At 42.6% G+C, this 18,318-nt stretch overlaps 1 protein-coding gene across 3 annotated transcripts in view; it reads right to left on the bottom strand.

Moving 5' to 3' along the window:
* The window catches only part of ankrd11 (ankyrin repeat domain 11), a 92,335-nt gene that overhangs the window by 52,687 nt on the left and 21,330 nt on the right, over window positions 1-18,318 (bottom strand). For all 3 annotated transcript variants that reach the window (XM_035628390.2, XM_035628391.2, XM_035628389.2), the window contains exon 2: window positions 15,027-15,106. The gene's annotated coding sequence lies outside the window, so the exon portion shown is untranslated. The remainder of the gene's footprint in view (window positions 1-15,026; window positions 15,107-18,318) is intronic.

Raw genomic sequence — 18,318 nt, 5'->3', positions numbered from 1 at the left:
CTGCAGATACCACTTGAATTAACATGGACACTTTTTACTGCCTAATATCGGGAGTGACAACAACCCCAAAAACCCATATTGGTCGGGGCTCTGATAATGAGTAACCTTTTCTGCTTTCGAGGCTCTCTTTCTTTTGTGTCAATAAAAAGTAGCAGTATCAAAAACTGGTATAGTTACAATAAAGATTAAATACAAAACCAATCATTTCAGTCCAATCCAACACTCCTAATTGGCTAAGCAAAGAGATTATACACAATGACCGTATCAAGGAGGAAACATACAGCGAGAGCATTGCTGATACAGCACTGACCTCTCTGTCCGCCTCAGGCCTCTGTGACAGGTGCTGTGTTCTATACCCCTGTTATGCCGGAGCTCGTTTCTCTGCAACCCAGCCGGCTACGTGAGCCACTGCCCTGGGACGTTGGAGAATACAATGCCAACTAGGGCACAGGTGAACAGATTCTCGAGGTCTCCCACATTTTATTTGCAGAAAAGAAACATGTGGCTCAACTAAGAAACGGGAGCTCATCTGGTCTGCAAGGAAAACAATGAGCTGGTCTCACTGTCTGCTATCTATCTACACCTCGGTTGAACTGAATGAAGTAAATTTAGTGAGAGGAAATACACCAGGACATAAACATGATTGAAGAAACTAAGTAGCAGCGCAGACAGCACAACTTATGATTGTGGGGGGCAGCCATGTTGCTGCCGCACAAAAATTAGCCTTTTCACTCTGCTCAGGCCTAAAGATGGGACCGTGGAACTCAGGGGCGAGTGACAGGGACGCGATAAGACTTTCTAGTGTGTATTTCAGCCTATTCATGGTCCAGTGCTCTACATCACAACCAACACTAGAGGGGCAGCCAAAACAGGCTGAAGAACTAGACAGCAGCAAAGCCAAGACAAAAACCCCCCACAAGTGCCAAGAAAAGACAACGTGAAACATTTTCCAACACAAGAAAAAAGGTGAAACTGTAGTAAATGCGGTAAAAAAAATCTGCTTTTATCATTTTTATCTATTTACATGTTTGTCAAGTCACATGTGAGAGGATAAATTCCTCTGCCTGTTTTTTTACTGTGTGATACAGGCATAAGCAGGATAAATTTACTGTTCCAATTCTGGCATTCAACCACATCAGAGTGACAGTTTTAGCAGCACCCACGGCAACATCTACTGGATTCTGTCTTCAGAGAATAATAGTAGATTTCATGCAACCCATACTTCAAAATGTAATTTCCATATCAAAGCGGAACAGCATTGAATTATAAATTGGAATTGTGGGTCACATTGAGATAAATATTAAAAAATATGGAAAATATGAGATAGAATTTCTCATGATAGACTGCAGCGGATTGAGAAGAAGAACCCTGCTGCGGTGATTTGACTGAATATGAGCGGAGAAAATTCCCTTTGACGATTTCTCTTCCTTATATAAATCACCAAACATTTAAAAATAAAGTATTTCATTAGATGCTAAAAAAAAAAAACACATTGTAATTTGCTGAACTGTTTTCACATCAAGGTAGACCTGAATTTACATACTGTGGGATGAGGGAAAAACGTCATAATGTTGATCCCAAAATCAAGCAACTGTAGTTCATATGCTGTGAGTTTCTTTTCTCTTTTTTAAGAATGCACCAATATTACTACTGACACAAACTGGCACTGGTATTGACAAAAACCTATGACATACCGGTTCTAGGGCTGTGATTATTTAAACCTATGTTGTGCAAATTTTTACAAATAACACATTCAAATTTTACTACTGCTGCTTCTTCTTACCAACAGTAACTGAGACACAATCTACAAGGGATTGGTCACGTCTGTCTGGAGCACATAGCTCAGTACCTGTGCTGATACCCATCCAGTGTATCCAATTGGTGCGTCACTAAATGTTTTTTGTCACAAGAGCTTCCTGCTAAAAACAAAACTGCTTCTGGCATAACAGGGGTATAGAGCATATGGCAGTTGTTCCAGTCAGTCAGGTGAAATGTTCAAAGCTTTGCCTAGACAGCCCAACAGTCGCCAACAGCTTAGTCATCGCTGTAACCCTGCAATGGGAACGACTGCAGCACTGTAAGGCAGGGTAAGCCCTGCTACCTGCAATTCATTTATTAGAAATTAAAAATAACAACAATTAAAAGCCTGAAAAGCAAGAAATGTCAGATTTCACAAATGCCAAATCAGTTTTGTCCGTCAGCTTAGATTGTGATCCTACAACAAGATTTTTGAAAGTGTTTTGTTTTAACAACAATGCTAAGAGATGAAAAGCAATACGTCAACGGCACAGAGGACAGCTTCAAATTCACCACAGATCAGAATCAACACATCTGAGAAAAACAGTACAAACAAAAACGGTAAGTCACGAGTGTTGCAATGCTGGCTTCAGGCAGACTGCCATTTTTATTTGTCTTCAAAGCCAATACACAGACGCAAACTGGAGTACGAGTACAAAATCTGGACCTTGAAGTTTGTGTTTTGCGGTTCTGTTTGATGACATACAGTACATGCGTGCACACACCTTGCCTCAATGACTTTCAGACTGGACACACAAACACAGTTCTCTCACTCACCACATGACTGAATCTGGTACCTATACAATAACTCAAAATAAAGCAATTGAAATTTATCATTAGGAGTTACAAGGTGCTAAAATAGCTCTTTACTGCAAGAATAAAAGCATTCAATGAGTCTTCTGGGGTTAGCATTTTTCACAATAATTTTAATAAATTCTTACTCTAAGGGCATCTCATTTTCATTTACTAAGTGTGACACAAAACACTCAGTTGGACCATTTAACCGCTCTCAGCCAAAAAGCCGCTCCACAACAATAACATTTTTTATTGGTTAATACTAACACATAGGGCTGCAACAAAAAAAAATTCATATAGATTAATCCGTCAATTATTTTGTCGATTAATCAATTCATTTTCTGGTCCGTAAAATGTCATAAAATGGTGAATAATGTTCCGTTTTGTCCACACACCAAATATATTTAGTTTATTGTCATAGAGGAGCAAAGAAACCAAAAAATCTGCACATTTAAGAAGCTGAAATCAAATTGTTTTTCATAAAAACTACTTGAACTGATTGATAAATTATCAAAATAGTTGCCGATTATTTTGGTAGTCGATTACCAATCGATTAACTGTTACAGTTTTAAAAAGTATTTATATTTCAATATGTTATTGGATATTTTCCTACACAGGAGGTGCCATTTACATACAACACACTATGTGCCAGAGGAGTTCATTAGAAAGTCAGGATACTATTACTATTTATTTAAGTTATAAAGTTTTTGAGGAGGCGTATTGGTCTGTTTTATTTACACACTGCAAGTGTGATGATGTGTGAATCCTCATGTTCTATTGTTCTTGCTGCTATTAAAAATTAACCCCTTGTTATAAAAAATATGTTGTATTGGTATCTCTTTTTACACTTTCACTTACATTGTACATCTTAATGTTGTTGGTTAATGGTCAGTTAACATGCGTCGGTTATATGTGATAAAGAGAATGATCATTTTCTATTTTATTATTTTTGCTTTCCCCACATCACTGCTACTGTGACTTAGATTAGATTTCAGCTGGACTCGTACTATGCGAGTGGGGACTGGTTTTATATGAATAAAAACAAAATTGTTTTAGTTGATTATGTACCACAGTTTAAAAATAAAAATACATTACAGATGAAAATGACTGACTTGACTGCTAGTTCAATCTGTGTCCAGGTGACTCTCACACATTCCACACAGCATTGGTGTTTCGGAAGAACATGGAGCAGGCCGACTGACAAGAACACAATACAACCCTACATGTTCAATGGGGGATTTCGAGATTTGCGATGTGGCCAGCAGCAGCAGATAACGACGCAGGACAGAAAATAGACAGTCGCCACACCTCTGATGTCTTATCTGAACACATCACGGTCGCACAAACAAGCCGCTCACTCCTCACAAGCACACAACTCTCTAAATGTGAGGGCGGATGAGAGTGAGTCACTCTCCCTTCTGGCAATGGAAAAAAAATAACAGCAATCTGTGGCAGAGATACTAGGCTTTAACAAATTTGCTTTAAATACGCAGTAATTGATTTTTTTTCTTCCAAATGTTTGTTCCACCCATTAACTAATTGATTGATCAGGACTTATTCTAATCCATGAACAGAGATATTTGGCTACGAAGGGTAAATAGAGCAAACGTTTCAAGTTTACTGTAACATTGGTAGTTAGATAGTAGTAGTCGCCATGACATTTGTCAAAGCAAATACAGTGACAATTAGGATGTTGTGCTGGATATAAAACAGGAAAGTGACACAATGTGAGACAAAGTGAGGGAAAAAGACAGACGGAGAGAAGTCGGCTGAAAATCCGGCTGATGCAATCTAATGGTACATCATATTATGAGTGGCTGGTGCCTAGGACTGCCAGTTAAGGCAATATCCATAATAAGCCTGCTAAGTCTGTAAAGGCATCTTTTCCCTCTAAGTTCGGGCCAAAGTCAATGTTTTCCCACCCATCATGGTGCTTTTTGAAAATAATCTCCTGAGTGGATAGAGCTCAAAATGCCAGTTTTGAATTATGATGTGGCTGGGAAAACAAAGCTCTTCAAACAGGATGACAAAAAAAAAATGTCTTTACTGAGATGGCAGGGGGCTATTATGTCTCAGTAATGTGAAAAGAGTCATCTTTAGGAATATAAAGTGCAGGAGCAAAGAAATGACTGGTAGCATTGGTTAATGGATAATACCTGAAATGTTTTATTTCTTTTAATAAACAAATCTCCAGAAGATACCAAAACCAACAAAGACATTTTTTTCTGCCTAACAAGTGTTTGTGTAACCACAGCCTGTGATGTCGCTTATGCCTTCACACCATAGAACTCAATTGTAATTTAAAAACGATGTACACAAATGCATAGGAAGACAGGTAGAGAAGAATTACCCAGAATATGCTGAAATCAAAAACGCCGCCAAATTTCAAAGACATTAATTTCATCCACGGCATGTCAGAGATAAGCTGTTGAGGTTGATGAACCATGTCAACATGACTGGGTCCTCTGAGTCTCGAGCATTACTGTTGCATCAAAATACACAACAGTTACACAAAGTGAGAGTACAGAGAGTTTTGTCGGTCTGTCTGTTTCTGAGGCCAAGTTCAACAGGGGAGGTGATGTCAGAGACGGCAAATACTATGCAACACAGGAGCGGTGAAAGCCTGGCAGGCATCAGTGCAGAGGAAACATGCCACTTAATCTTAAAATCCTGCACTACTACCACACACGCACAGCCCTGATTCTTATGTCTTAGGCTCCTGGAAGGTCGTCTTCTGCTCTCTGATGTGCCAACCTGTTTTCTCTGCTACCGTGCAAGCACTACCGCCAAACTGCCTGATGGCTAAATCATCTATTCCTGTTACAGGGTAGAAAACACTTGAAACTCACAGATACAGGGCTTGTTATATGGGGCATAGATACTTTGAGAAATAAGTGAATCAAAGCAATCACACATTTGTGAGAGAGAACATAAAAAACCACAGCCTCTTGAGACCTTTCTTATACCAGGTGAAAGTAAGACAAATATTGTACTTCGAACCCAGATGAAACCAAAACAGGCAAACAAAATTACACGGCAAAAATATGTCTGACTTTGACTCATCGTGTCGTCTTCTACAACCCCTTAGCCACACAGTGTATCATAACAAGCACAAACCATGACAAGAATTGAGTCGTTTCCAGACATGCATTCCAGAAAATGTCTACAAAATTGGGTCATTTTCCGGAGTTGGCCGTTCCCAAATGAGAAACGCAGCAGGAAATTCACAATTCAATTTTCGTAACATTCTGTTATGCCTGGGTAGAGCATGCAGGAGGCAGGACATTACAACATTGCCACTGTGGAAAGCAGCGTTTTTGTGAGATTATCCTGCTGTATTCTCACATGGGATTCTCGACATTTTTGTGAAATATTTATAAAGCCAACTTCCATGCATGTCTGAAAACAGGTCTTATAGTTTATTTTATTGAATTTTAAAACTGGTTTAACAACTTCTTAAAAGGGTGTTCAATGCAGCGCTATTAAGTTTTGGCCAAAGTTCACAAAGGAGGCTGAGGAGCAAAAATAAGACGGATGAGCCACACACAGCTTTGGTGATGTAAGAACAACCGAACACAGTCTTTCCTGGGGTGTTGGTTGACGTCCTGAGATGATGATGTTGATACGAGTCAGACACCAGAGGACGGTGAACTAGCTGACAGACAAAAATCCTGAATATGTCTTTCTGACCAAAGGTCAACTCCTGTCTAAACCCTCCATCCATAAAACACCCACACTAGAGACTCAACACAACAAAAGCTGCCCCTCATTGCTCCTCCCCGTTGCCGCTTTCTCCACTCGACTGTGGCTCTCCTGCTTTCCTTCTGAACCATATATAACAGTGAAACAGGAATGAGAGCCAACATATTCCTACAATCCTCAAAAACCCGAAAGATACTTTAGTAAACAAAACACAAAGGTAGACCAATCTATCAAGAAACTCTAACATGTCAAAACAGATGGTGGCACCTCTACTCTAAAAACATGCCGGGCATCTCTTTCACACAGTGAGCTTCCCTCCTCATCGACAGGCAGAGTTGGTATCGATCTTCCCTCAGGGTTTTCTATTTCCAGTCCACTGGTTGGAGGGAGGATGTCTTCCAGAAACATTACTCAGCAGCCAGCCAATAAAACAGAGACTGTGCATTCCCTCCGCCAAATCGGACCGACTCTCAAATGCCTCAAACAGAGGGCATGCATGCCGAGCGGATTTTAACCTGACTATGGACAATGGGGTGTACAGGTAGGTAGACGCTAAATGCAGCTAGAAATTGAGTTTACCGACACATACAGTATAAGTTTCTCTGTTAATACCAGCAAGTCAAGTCAAGTCCAATGCATACAGTTATCTGATGTCCATCCTTTCTTCATGTCTCATTCAGGAAACTGCACGTCTAGTCTTTACGCAGCTCTGAGGAAGTTTCACCAGCTGTTGAACATTTGAGCACATTTTCTCAAATGTTGTATGTTGTTGGATTGTGCAATAGTGACATCTCCCGCAAACACTCTCTTGATCATGCTTGTGGACAGATTCTGGCCAGGCCATGAAATGAGCATTATGGTCAAGATTCAACCACCTCACAGCACTTGAGTACTGCTCAAGTTTTAAAAAAGGGTACTGTGTATAGTGGTGTGAGACTGACTGTGGGAAAAAAGGGTTTCACCATGGAACCAAAAGCAATTATATGTTTGCAGGTGAAACCTCTGCCACTGAAAGACGGCCGCAGCAAGAAATGAGGGAGGCTGAGTGGCTAAAACCGTCGGCAGACAGCCAGTGGATCTCACAGGGTGTGGTGACTATATCCCAGAAAAGGCGAGACATTCCCGCGACAAACAAGCAAAGTGCTGGTTTGACCGAGAGGGCAGACAGATGAGAGTACCAGAGGGGAGAGGAGCTGAACAGAGACAGCAGCGGACCAGAGCATTTCCTACATGGCGGCAGCAGCCGTATGTCAGCATAGTTCAGCACACACTGAATCTGCAAACTGAGGTCTGCAAAGGCAAAGACTTTATAGCTCCCTCTGGTTTTTGTCTGTCTGCCTGCTTTCTTTGCCCACCACCACACAGACTCACGCGTGCACACACACACACCCCTTCATTCTGCTATGTGAAGAGGCGTGCAGGTTGAAAGAGGAGGTCCAAGAGGATGAAGTGGCGTGGGAAGGGTTAAGTCCAAACAGATCCATCTGCTTCCTCGTCTGTCCTGCTGGCTGACTATTGGCCCCAGTCCAAACTTCTTTTTTTTTTACAGCACTTGCACACATACACACTACTGGACTGCACACAACCAACCCACAATGCTGATGGGTTTGAGTATTTTCACAAAGCCTTTTTTATGTAAGAAGGGAAAGGTTTTCCAGATGGTCTTCAACAAGATACGCAGGCCCTGGGTCAAAGACCTGGCCGATAAATTTAAGTGAACATCTGAGAATGTGTTACGGTACACTAGAGCCAGCTTTGAGCACAAATGCCTATTTTCCTTCTGGGAAATACTTTTTGATAGTTGCAAGAGGAAATGCATCACAATATCATTTTTATGTCCATGTTTACTTGGACAGTGTTGATCGGGCCCTCACACCATCGTTAACATTGGGGGAGTTGACGGGATGCTGGCTGATGGATCTTCAGCCCGCTACCTACCCGTGAGGTTTGGGGGCAGATTTGACCATACACAGAAGAGTTAAAACCACTTCCTGTTTCATGGGCACGACATTTGACCCCCAAAAAAATCTAAAGCTTAAAACCTCTTTTATTGCTAAGGTCTTTTAGATAAGCTAGTCAAGTTTCAAGTGGATCAGACTAAGCTCCTTGAAGGAGTTTCTTAAGGTGAAAAGATGAATAATAGTAAACCTCGCAGTTTCATAGGCTGTAGCCATTTAGACATCTTAATAACTCAACTACAATTCTCAATTATTCATCTGAGATGTAAAGTTCTGTTGGTCATTTCTTTGCACAATTGACCTCGTCAGGTGAGCTACAGTTACAGGGTTGTTAACATTGTGTTTCTGTGCTGCTGCGGGCTCAGCTGTCAGTCATACACTTTCCCACCAACTCCGATGCTTAGAGACCAAAGGAGCATTTCTGAAGCATCTCAAACATTTTTTCTCCTTTCGACTCAACTGGAGTTATGGGCCTCCGATGAAATGGATATACATGCCAGGACCCATCCATGCACTGCACAGCCGGACAGCTGCAGGGAATCAAAGGCAAGAGCATAAAGGGAGGGGACAATACTGTGCACCGCTGCAAAGAGCATCTTGTCACTGCAAGAAGAGACCTGATGAAGGAACACCTGGCTGGGGAGAAGCCCAAACAAGCCGAGCCCTCAGTCATTCTGCGTTGTGTATTTAAACAACACAAGAAAAGAGACCTGCTCCTTTACAGTGTAATGTACCAGACTTGCGATGGTGAAGTCAACACAGTAGGACTCGCTTTGCCCGCTGTTGTTGAGGTGTGTGTGACTGAATAAGGGAGACAGAGAGGGGCGTCCAGACGTACAGTGTGTCAGACAACAAGGTCAGCCCATCCCGGGAGAGGTGTTGGCTTTCCAACAGAGAACAGCTACTTGAAACCAAGGTCACTGCTCTGTGGCTGCGAGAGGGACAGGGGAGTGGGGCCAGACAGGGACAGCGTTGCCACATGGCCTGTGTATAAGTTTAATGTGCTGCGCGAGTGCGTAGCTGCAATGTTTTGTGCGTACGTGTGCGCACGTTTTTCGAATTGATGGAATTCAGATCTATGGAAGAAAATAAATAAGTAACTGGGCGAATAACATATCCACACCCATTCAGGGAGGAATTTCCTGAAACCAGATGCCTCTCTGACATAAACAAATCAGAACAGAGTCCATTATCGCGGCCATTATGGCCAGAAACTGTAGAGAAGGGATATGAGCTGCTCTCTGCACTCATTCAACATTTAATAGCCCTTTGCATTGTTTTGACTGCCTTCCTAGAAAAAGAGGCCTATTGACAAGCACTGCACTCTGACACAGCAAGAGATCAGGGCAGAATGTCATGTAGAAACTCAACAGTCAAACACATGGTCAAGTTTAGAAATTCAAACTCGCTGCTTATCCAGGCTGAGCTCTTACACGCCGCTGTCAAAACATACAGGACGTGTCCCCTTGTACACTGTCTTCGGTTGAGGCCCTGAGTGGACTGGAGCATTAGCAGGACCATGAAGGAATGACGAAGCGCTCAACTGATAACTTTATGAAAATATATAACAAATGCCAAAGGTAGAGATGCCACTTGTGTGAGCCTTGAGGAGATCTGATACCCACTGAGAGCTGGTAAACACGAGGAAGGCATGTTTTTGTACACACTATCTACCCAACATTCACAGGGGCTGAATAAGGGGTGATGGGTGCAGCTGGATGAGGGTTACTGGATGCACGATCAAAACCAAACTGTGTAAGGGGGGAGGGCTTCTTCAATGTTATCTTATCCTCCCCCACCTTGGACAAGGGCCTAGCAGCTCTAAAATTAGCCATCACATCTAAACACAGTCTTTGGTGCAGCAGCTACTCTTTGATGGGAACTTGGCTCATGGCTGGCCCACTGAAAGCACACTCAAGCCCATCTCCAAATGCAGAGATGACGCCAAGATAGTCCACAAATGCAAACTACAGAAACACATTCCGTGACTGTCTGAGTTTTTTTTTCCATTTTGGATGGAAGCTCTTATTGAAAAGGGGCCCACTACAATAGTACAATAAACTTTCCAATAAAGATCACTATATGCATGTATCATAATGATATTATTGATTGATTGATTCAAAAACATGTTATTTTTTGAAATTATTTGCATGCTGTTGCCACATTGTGATACTGTATTGAAAAATGTAATGATATTAACTCCAACCGAATCACCCAATATGTATATTTGGTTTTTTTTTAAACTAATTACTAGAAACCAAAAAACAAGAGTGCCATGACAAGACTCTGGTAAAGATAATTTGGGGTGAGACACAAAAACAAAAAGGGAATAAAGGAAAGGAGACTCGACAGGGAGACCGACATGAAACAGGCCACTTCTTCAAAGTACAGGGTTCAAGACGCTGGCGGAATAAGTAGACAGTAGAATTCATGGCAATTCATAGACCACCAACATTATAAAGCAGCGGTAATGCTAAATCAGTCTAAGCATCAGGTACAGATCCTGTCTGTGCGTGAGTATTAACGTGTACTTAAGTTTGTGGAAAACAGTGCCTGGGAAGAAACCATCACCTCCCAGCAAGAGTGGGAAAAAAAGAAAAATAATGCAGATGAAAGCAAACAGACTTCCTGTGCACATGGGGCCGATGCAGAAGCACAGATACTACTATTTTTATCCACATTTTTTATATTCATATTTAAATAGCAGGGCGAGCTTGTATGTAAATACAATTTGATGACCATTCTTTTTCTTTGTAAACATTGTAAACAGGTTTTACAATGACGGATGGCTTCTATGACCTTTATACACATATTACTCAAACACAGATATAAATAATCAAAAACCTGAAGAGTCATAAACAAGAAAGGAAATGCTTATTCACCATGCAGAAAGACAAGATGAACTACTTTGAACTGCAGCACTGTGCGACAGGCAAGCCAGGAGATGAGAGCTGGACTTGTGGAAAGTATGCTTCTAGCGTGATTACAAGCATGCTATTAAAATACCTGACAAATCTGGATTAAAGTCAGATGAAACAAATACGGTGTTTTGTTACGTGAGTTGGAAAAATCCCTACTACTCAGACCCATAAGGCATAAGTTTCAACTGGTGTCGAGTCACTCTCCCTCCTTATCAACTCACTACTGAAGTCATTAGGATCCATAGAGTGAAAATGCCGACGTGAAGGACCGACAAATTTTGTACATAAAGCCGCCGCTGCGCACTGCTATCTATCTTTTTCACTCTCACGCCTACAAGTTACTTCTCCTCAGTCAGAGTGCTGTTAACTGGTCTGAACCTCCATTACACAGAGCACTTTGGCCTCCCACTCCCACTCCTACAGTGGCCGACTGCCGGGTGGGGGGGGTAGCGTGCGTGTTCGTGTGTGGCACAAAAAAATACTTACAAAGCATCTCGTAACCTGTCAACATTGAGTAATTTGGCACAGAGCTCCAACCTACTCTGTAAACACTGGGCATGCTCATGTGGAACCCCTGGGCCGCCAGTAAAGCATCGCGCTGTATTCCCCAGCTTCCCATCTCCGCGAAACTGTATGACCTATGGCGGTCCTCAAATTCCTCTGCCTAAGAAGTGCGCTCCGTGCCTTTCAGCCTGCTACGAGCGTATTTCTCTGCACTCCACGAGACAGTACCTCGCCTGTTCCCGGCAAACAGACTCCTTCTATACGGCATCAGTATGCAGCTTGCTTAAGGGGGAAGAGGAGGAGCAGCAGAGGGGAGGAAGAAGGGACGGCTGGGAAAACAAAGCCTCTATAGTCGGCTCTCCAGCCGGGCCAGGCCGAGCCGCACTAGCGGGGGCGAGTTATGTAATGCCACTAGCAGGGCTCACTTCCCTGTTCTGAGCTGCAGCACACACTAATCCCCACTGAGGAACAAGCCCCGCTTTAGAGGAAGGGGAGGGGATGGAGGGGGAGCTGCGAGGGGACCAGCGGAGAAGGTGAGATAACCAGAGTTTTAGCTTCTTCTTTTTTTTTCTGTAACAAATCGAACACAGACACCTCCCCGCTGAGCTCATCTGCTGAAGGATACCAGTCAGAATGATATCGGCACTGTTGCAACAGCAGAGAGAGGCAGCACATTCACTCAAAACCCCTGTGCATGACGTGCAAATACGACACATTCAACACACCCTTATACTCCTGAGTCCCGAACTTTACTTCCACATACATTACTGTTAAAATGTATGGTTATACCATACATGTCTAACAATTCTAAGTGATGAACATAGTTACCACAATTGCTGTGCTTATTTGAATGCACCAGGTATTGAATAAAAAAAGGAATCCTGTGAATCGGGAGTAGAATCGGCTCCCACTCCGTATCACCAGACACCTCAGTCGGTTCTGCTAACCACTGAGACCAGGTGGAGGATTTAAAGCAGTTAAAAATAAAAGTCTGATTCTGATTTACTGAGCTGCTTGCCTGGAAACCATGTGACTGGCATCACATGAGGAGAGGGAGGAGGAGAGTGGCAGAGGGTTTGCGTGTGTGCGTGTGCGTGTGCGTGTGTGTGTGCATGTCTGTCCAGCCCCCATGCGCACACAGCATGTATTTCACTCCTGGCACAACAATAAGCTTTGTGATCAGTTTCCTTGGTTTCCTCTGACAGTAAGCAGAGATCGGCAGCTCGGAGAGGTAAACAGAAGCAGCTCTTGCAGATGCACAGCTACAGGCACACAGACACATGAGAGGCAGGTGGGAGGAGAGTAAGAGAGTCAGAGACAGAGGGAGGAAGGTGAAATTGTGCAGAGGAAGGGGGGGGGGTGAGCCAATGTTGCAGCTGCTGGTCAGGACTGAAGACAATGCAGCCACTGATCGTCACATATTCATTTGTTATCCTTGCAAACAAATCTCTGATTTAACATATTTTTTTTATGTTATCCTGCCGGTGACGGAGTACAGTATATGATTATGTTGCAATGTCATGTTTACATTAAAATACTTCCAAAGAAAGAAAACCAGCAGTCTCCGGTGACATTTTCTGCAGCTACCAGGTGAAAAATGTCACTGCAGAGACAGAAGTTAGTGGTGGTCCTCAGCGCTTCACAAAAATGAATCCACCTCCTCTCCATCTTATCACCATTATTATGTAATTCAAATAAAGAGCTGTTCCGCAAGTTCTGGCGTTCACATAAGATTAGCGCATTTAGTTAGCCAACATGCAATCGAGCCGAAGAACCACTGATGCTAATGTGCTCCATTTTTTATAATGCTACAGTGTTAGTGGAGGGATTTTCCTCCAGTGCATAATAGAGCCATGATTTCTGGACCATCCAAAAATCCCTGAACCCAGAAATTATAAAAAAAACTGATGGGAAAGCTAAATCCACAATTCAGCACGACGCAGTCTTTTTTTTACGTCTTGAGCTATTGCTTTCCAACACGTATAATATGTCCTCGAACAAATGTCTAAATTACCTTCACTCGGACTTTAAAACATCAGGAAGATGGATTTGTGTGTGTATGCAATGCATGTGTGAGTGGGAGTGAGAGGATGATGGAGGGCTTTTGTTGGACACATGCTAGTTCTGCACTACAGAGGCTGTGACCTACTTTTCACAGTCTCTAACACACAAGCGCGTACACACAGACACAGCCTCTGACAAAGGGACAGGAAAGCAGAGGTTAGGCAGACACTAAGCCCTGTTCTTAATACATGCATTCCAGTGGAGAGAGCTCAATGCTGCTGCACTTGCCTGTTGGTACAAGCCACCTCTGCACACAGAGGATCTTGCATGACTGACAATAAAGGGCAGAGCCTGAAGTTTGTAGTATGTAATCAAATACACAAACAAGTACACTCATGCACTGTCTTTTTTATACTGGTTAAAACAAACACACTACACTAGTTGTTCAGTTAGAAGAGATGAGCTTGAGCCGCCTGAGGCCTTTACTACGAAGCTGCATCTGTATTTTATGAGGGAATTTTAGGTTTAACCCAGGGTTACAATCGTAGTTCACCTATTACTGGGGTACATCACCATGGTAACTTATCTTGCACACCTAACCTTTCTCGGAGCAGGTTTTATTCGATAAAACTAATCAACGCAAACAGAAGCACCACCTACTGACAAATTAATTTGCTTGGAAAATGACATCACCATTCGTGGAGCATCCCGTGGAGCTTGGTGCACGTATCGTGAGAGGGTCTCTTAGGAGGGCAACAGTGTTCAGAGACCGGCAAAAAGCCTTTGGTTTTCCCTGATGATTTTTTTATATGAATAACCCACATTATTGCAAAGGGCCAGCTGCACAGCAGGAGTGTACTCTTGTGTAGGAGGGCCCCCCTCCTGTCTTCTTTATTTCATTTTTCCCTTTTGGCTGCATGCAAGGTCAAAGCCATTTCATCGTGCTATTGTGAACCTATATCATCATACACCAGAGACTGATTGAACTAATCACTAAAGCCTGTACATATTAAAATCCAAAAAATATGAAAGTGAGTAAAATACATGTCTTCCTCTGTCACCTGGTTGACACCAACATACACTCAATTTCGGAACAACTCAAACAGATGACGGACGATAAAAAGACATAGGTGCAATTTTGATGTTTCTATACTCAAGGTAATACTGCTTTATTCAAACACACACACATACAAACCACAATGTACCATATCACATGTATTATGACGCCACCACAAACAGATGAAGAAAAGGGAACAACTGCTTTCCAAACGAGTTCAATCAAATTTCCACTAAAAGGAGCGAGCATCAGTCTGATGATGTTAAAAGATGTTGTTCGTTAACATACCGATTCCATGGCTGTGGGAGAATGTCAGTGGGCTAAAATCCAACTAGAAAAACACCTGCTGCTGCAGAGTCCACAGAATCCTGAAAAACAAGATGAAAACAAAACCAAGCATTAATTACTAGGACAGCAAGCAGTTTCACATTCCTTGCGATGGATGGGTATTGGGGTGATGCTGAGGATCATGTTTCTCCTGCCGGGATAGGTTCTCCCACAGCTCTCGAGCAAGCTGAGAAAGGCCAGTGGGAGAACAGGGAACAGAGGCTCTGACATGTAGTGAGGCATTTATTCCCATTTTTTGTTCCCTCAAAACCGTTTTTTTTAAGCCAAAATAACCCTGCTCTGCACACAGTCCCTATGCTCATGTGTAGTTGTTCTTACAAGCCTTTAACTGTTCTTCCTTCCCTTCCAAAGCAAAGAGAATTAGGTATAGACAGGGTATCAGTTTGCCAATATTTATGGGATGATGTTTGACTTAAGATTTACCTGCTTGATAACTGATAGGAATGAAGACAATTCAAAACATAGTTGTTTTTGTGATGAAGCAGGAATGCACATGACAAGTGTGCTAATAAACTTTATTCTGAGGTGTTCGGCAAAGAAATGGAAAAATTAATTCAGTGGATCCAATAAACTATATTAGTTTCAGGTAAGCCATAGGTATGACAGTAAAATACATGTGATAGGGGTTTGGGTCTCAAGAAGCACTCATCCAAAACACTGACAGCTCTGAACCAAGGCTCACAGAGAGAAAGGAGACAGATTTCTGGATTCATAAGCAGGCCGTGTTAAGTCAACAACCGTGCATTTGTAAACTATTCTGTACATCAACGACCCAATTTTTTGCAATTTTAGTGCTAGGAAGGTTTATTAAATAACGCCACGTTGCCTCAACCTCATGAATAATGATCATCATTGTTCATAATATATATACACGTGATTAATTGTTTTTAATGTACTCTTAAAGAAGCAGACATACAGAAGACTCCCACAGTCAGTGAACCGACTCAATACTGTCAAGTACACAAAAATATTTACCAAGGCAAGTAACATTACAAATAAGTGAGACTGTAGAACCAAGGCCCATTAGGCATGTGTATCCTCAGAACAATTCCATATCTGGTTCACAGTAAGGACCCAAATGGAGAACAGAACAACACAACCTCGCCAGCCAAAGCCCAGCATCCAAGCTCTGCTAATGTTCCTAACCTGTCTGGCTGGTGGCCCTTCCCCCAGTCCCTTCCCAACTATGAGGACAAGGATTTATCAGGATTTAGGAGGCGGGACATGGGAGGGTGTTTAACAGAGGTCCATTGTCAGGCTAAACTGGTAACATTCCAGTGATTATTGGACACCCCCTCCCCTCCCCAGTTTGAACCCACATTTGTTCCATCAATCTGGTTCTAAGGCATCACAAGGGGACTGGAGTCCAATAGTTGTTGTCAACTTGCTGTCAGTATGAATACCATTTAAATAGACATAGCATTTACAAGTCCCTGGGAACGTTACGCCACAACGTACATTCATGTCAAGTGCTTATTAATTATTTGTGAAGAGTTAACTTAAATCTCTACTAGATAATATCGGGTAGGCCCTGTATGGAGGGTTGAACAGGATTGAGCTCAAAAGCTGATAGTACAGACAGGGTGGCAGGTGGGTACGCGGGACAGGATTAAGGCCAGACCTCACTGGAAAGGCCTAAATGATAAGCAGGATGATGGTTAGATGTGTATTTCTGTTTGTTCTAGAAGTGGAACCCAAGGGGCTTTCCCAGTTGGAATCGCAGGATTGGCAGAATATAATAATCCAGACAGGAACCAGAACACTACCTTCCCAACAGAGTTTTGGATAAAGCATAAATTCCCCTTGACGGTCACCTACAAAAACTGACGAGAAACAGATTTAACTGAGGATGGTAGACTGTTACAAACAGGGCTGCACCAACTAACAAAAAAATCTATAGACTTTTGCTAGATCAAATTAAGTCCATATTACGGATAGAATGAGAAGGAGACAAGAGCTATGAAATAAATATTCTAGGCCCCAGTTGGATGGTATACTATTTACTCATGTAAAGATACACTAGCAAGCACAGCACAGACCTGAAAGAAAAAGTCAAGTATTACTGCACAGTGAAAAGTCTCACATTGAAAACTGTAAGGAAGTGAAATAAAAGTGAAGCCACTCGGAATAGAAAGTTGTTTCCATCAGCACTCATGATCGGACGTGTCAAACATAATTGTGTTGAGGAAGAAATCTCCGACCAATGCAGCTGCATTCATGCATGCACTGAAGTGTGGACAGTTTCCTGAAGGGCTGTATGTGAGAACACAACTGTCCACACACGATGCCTCTGAACATTTTTTAGAACTTTTCCTGCAAGCTCCCTTGTAAACTTTCCGGAAAATGTTAGGGTGAGATGTCAGAATTATCGCCGTGTTGGCCTCCTGCATGCTCTACTAGAATATTCCGGAAAATTTCCTGTTGATTTCAACGCGCTTCTCTTGGACAATGTCCTACATCCGTCATATGTGAAGGGCAAACTCCATAAAAATGTCTAGACTCAAATATCTGGATTATTGGGTCTAGACTTTAAACTGTGGTTGAGTTTGACCTATCCCTGAGACAAAGGCCTGCCTCCAAACTGCCCAAGTGCAGCCAAACATACAGCACATTTCTATCTCTGCATCACCATGACAACATGTCTGCATCTTTAATTCATCTGCATTCTCATTGGAGATGTCACATGTGATGACAAACAGCTGACATATCAGCAGTGTGTTTTAGAGAGCGCATCACAGCAATCGGAGGTGTTGCCGTACATTGGCGAGGAACAGAACAGTTTGTCAGGCACAAGGATGTAAGAAGCACGTGTGGTCGAGGCAGCTGCACTACAAGCTCTTAGAAACGCTGCTGCGAGAGAGAGAGAGAGAGAGAGAGAGAGAGAGAGAGAGAGAGAGAGAGAGAGAGAGAGAGAGAGAGAGAGAGAGAGAGAGAGAGAGCTGGTGAGACCAGCGCTGGCTTCAACAGTGACCTTCAACAAGAAATCAGAGGCTGTCTCTTTGATGCTGACAGACTAGGACCACAGATAAGGATACATCTCTTCACTGGAGCTCAGTCGATGGCATTGCACTAGAGAAACTGAAGCATTTAGTTGCAGCAGAACGGGGCCTCTTGCTAGATGGTTTTACTTATTCAACCATTTCAACAATTGTGCCACTATTTTTCCTTCTCCCGACTAGAGCCCCCCTGTGTGCTCCAATGTCCAGCATGGATGGTTTACAGCGTTGGGTTT

Source organism: Scophthalmus maximus, chromosome 4, assembly GCF_022379125.1.
Source record: "Scophthalmus maximus strain ysfricsl-2021 chromosome 4, ASM2237912v1, whole genome shotgun sequence".
Classification (NCBI taxonomy): Eukaryota; Metazoa; Chordata; class Actinopteri; order Pleuronectiformes; family Scophthalmidae; genus Scophthalmus; species Scophthalmus maximus.
This window is presented reverse-complemented; position numbering and strand designations above follow the sequence as displayed.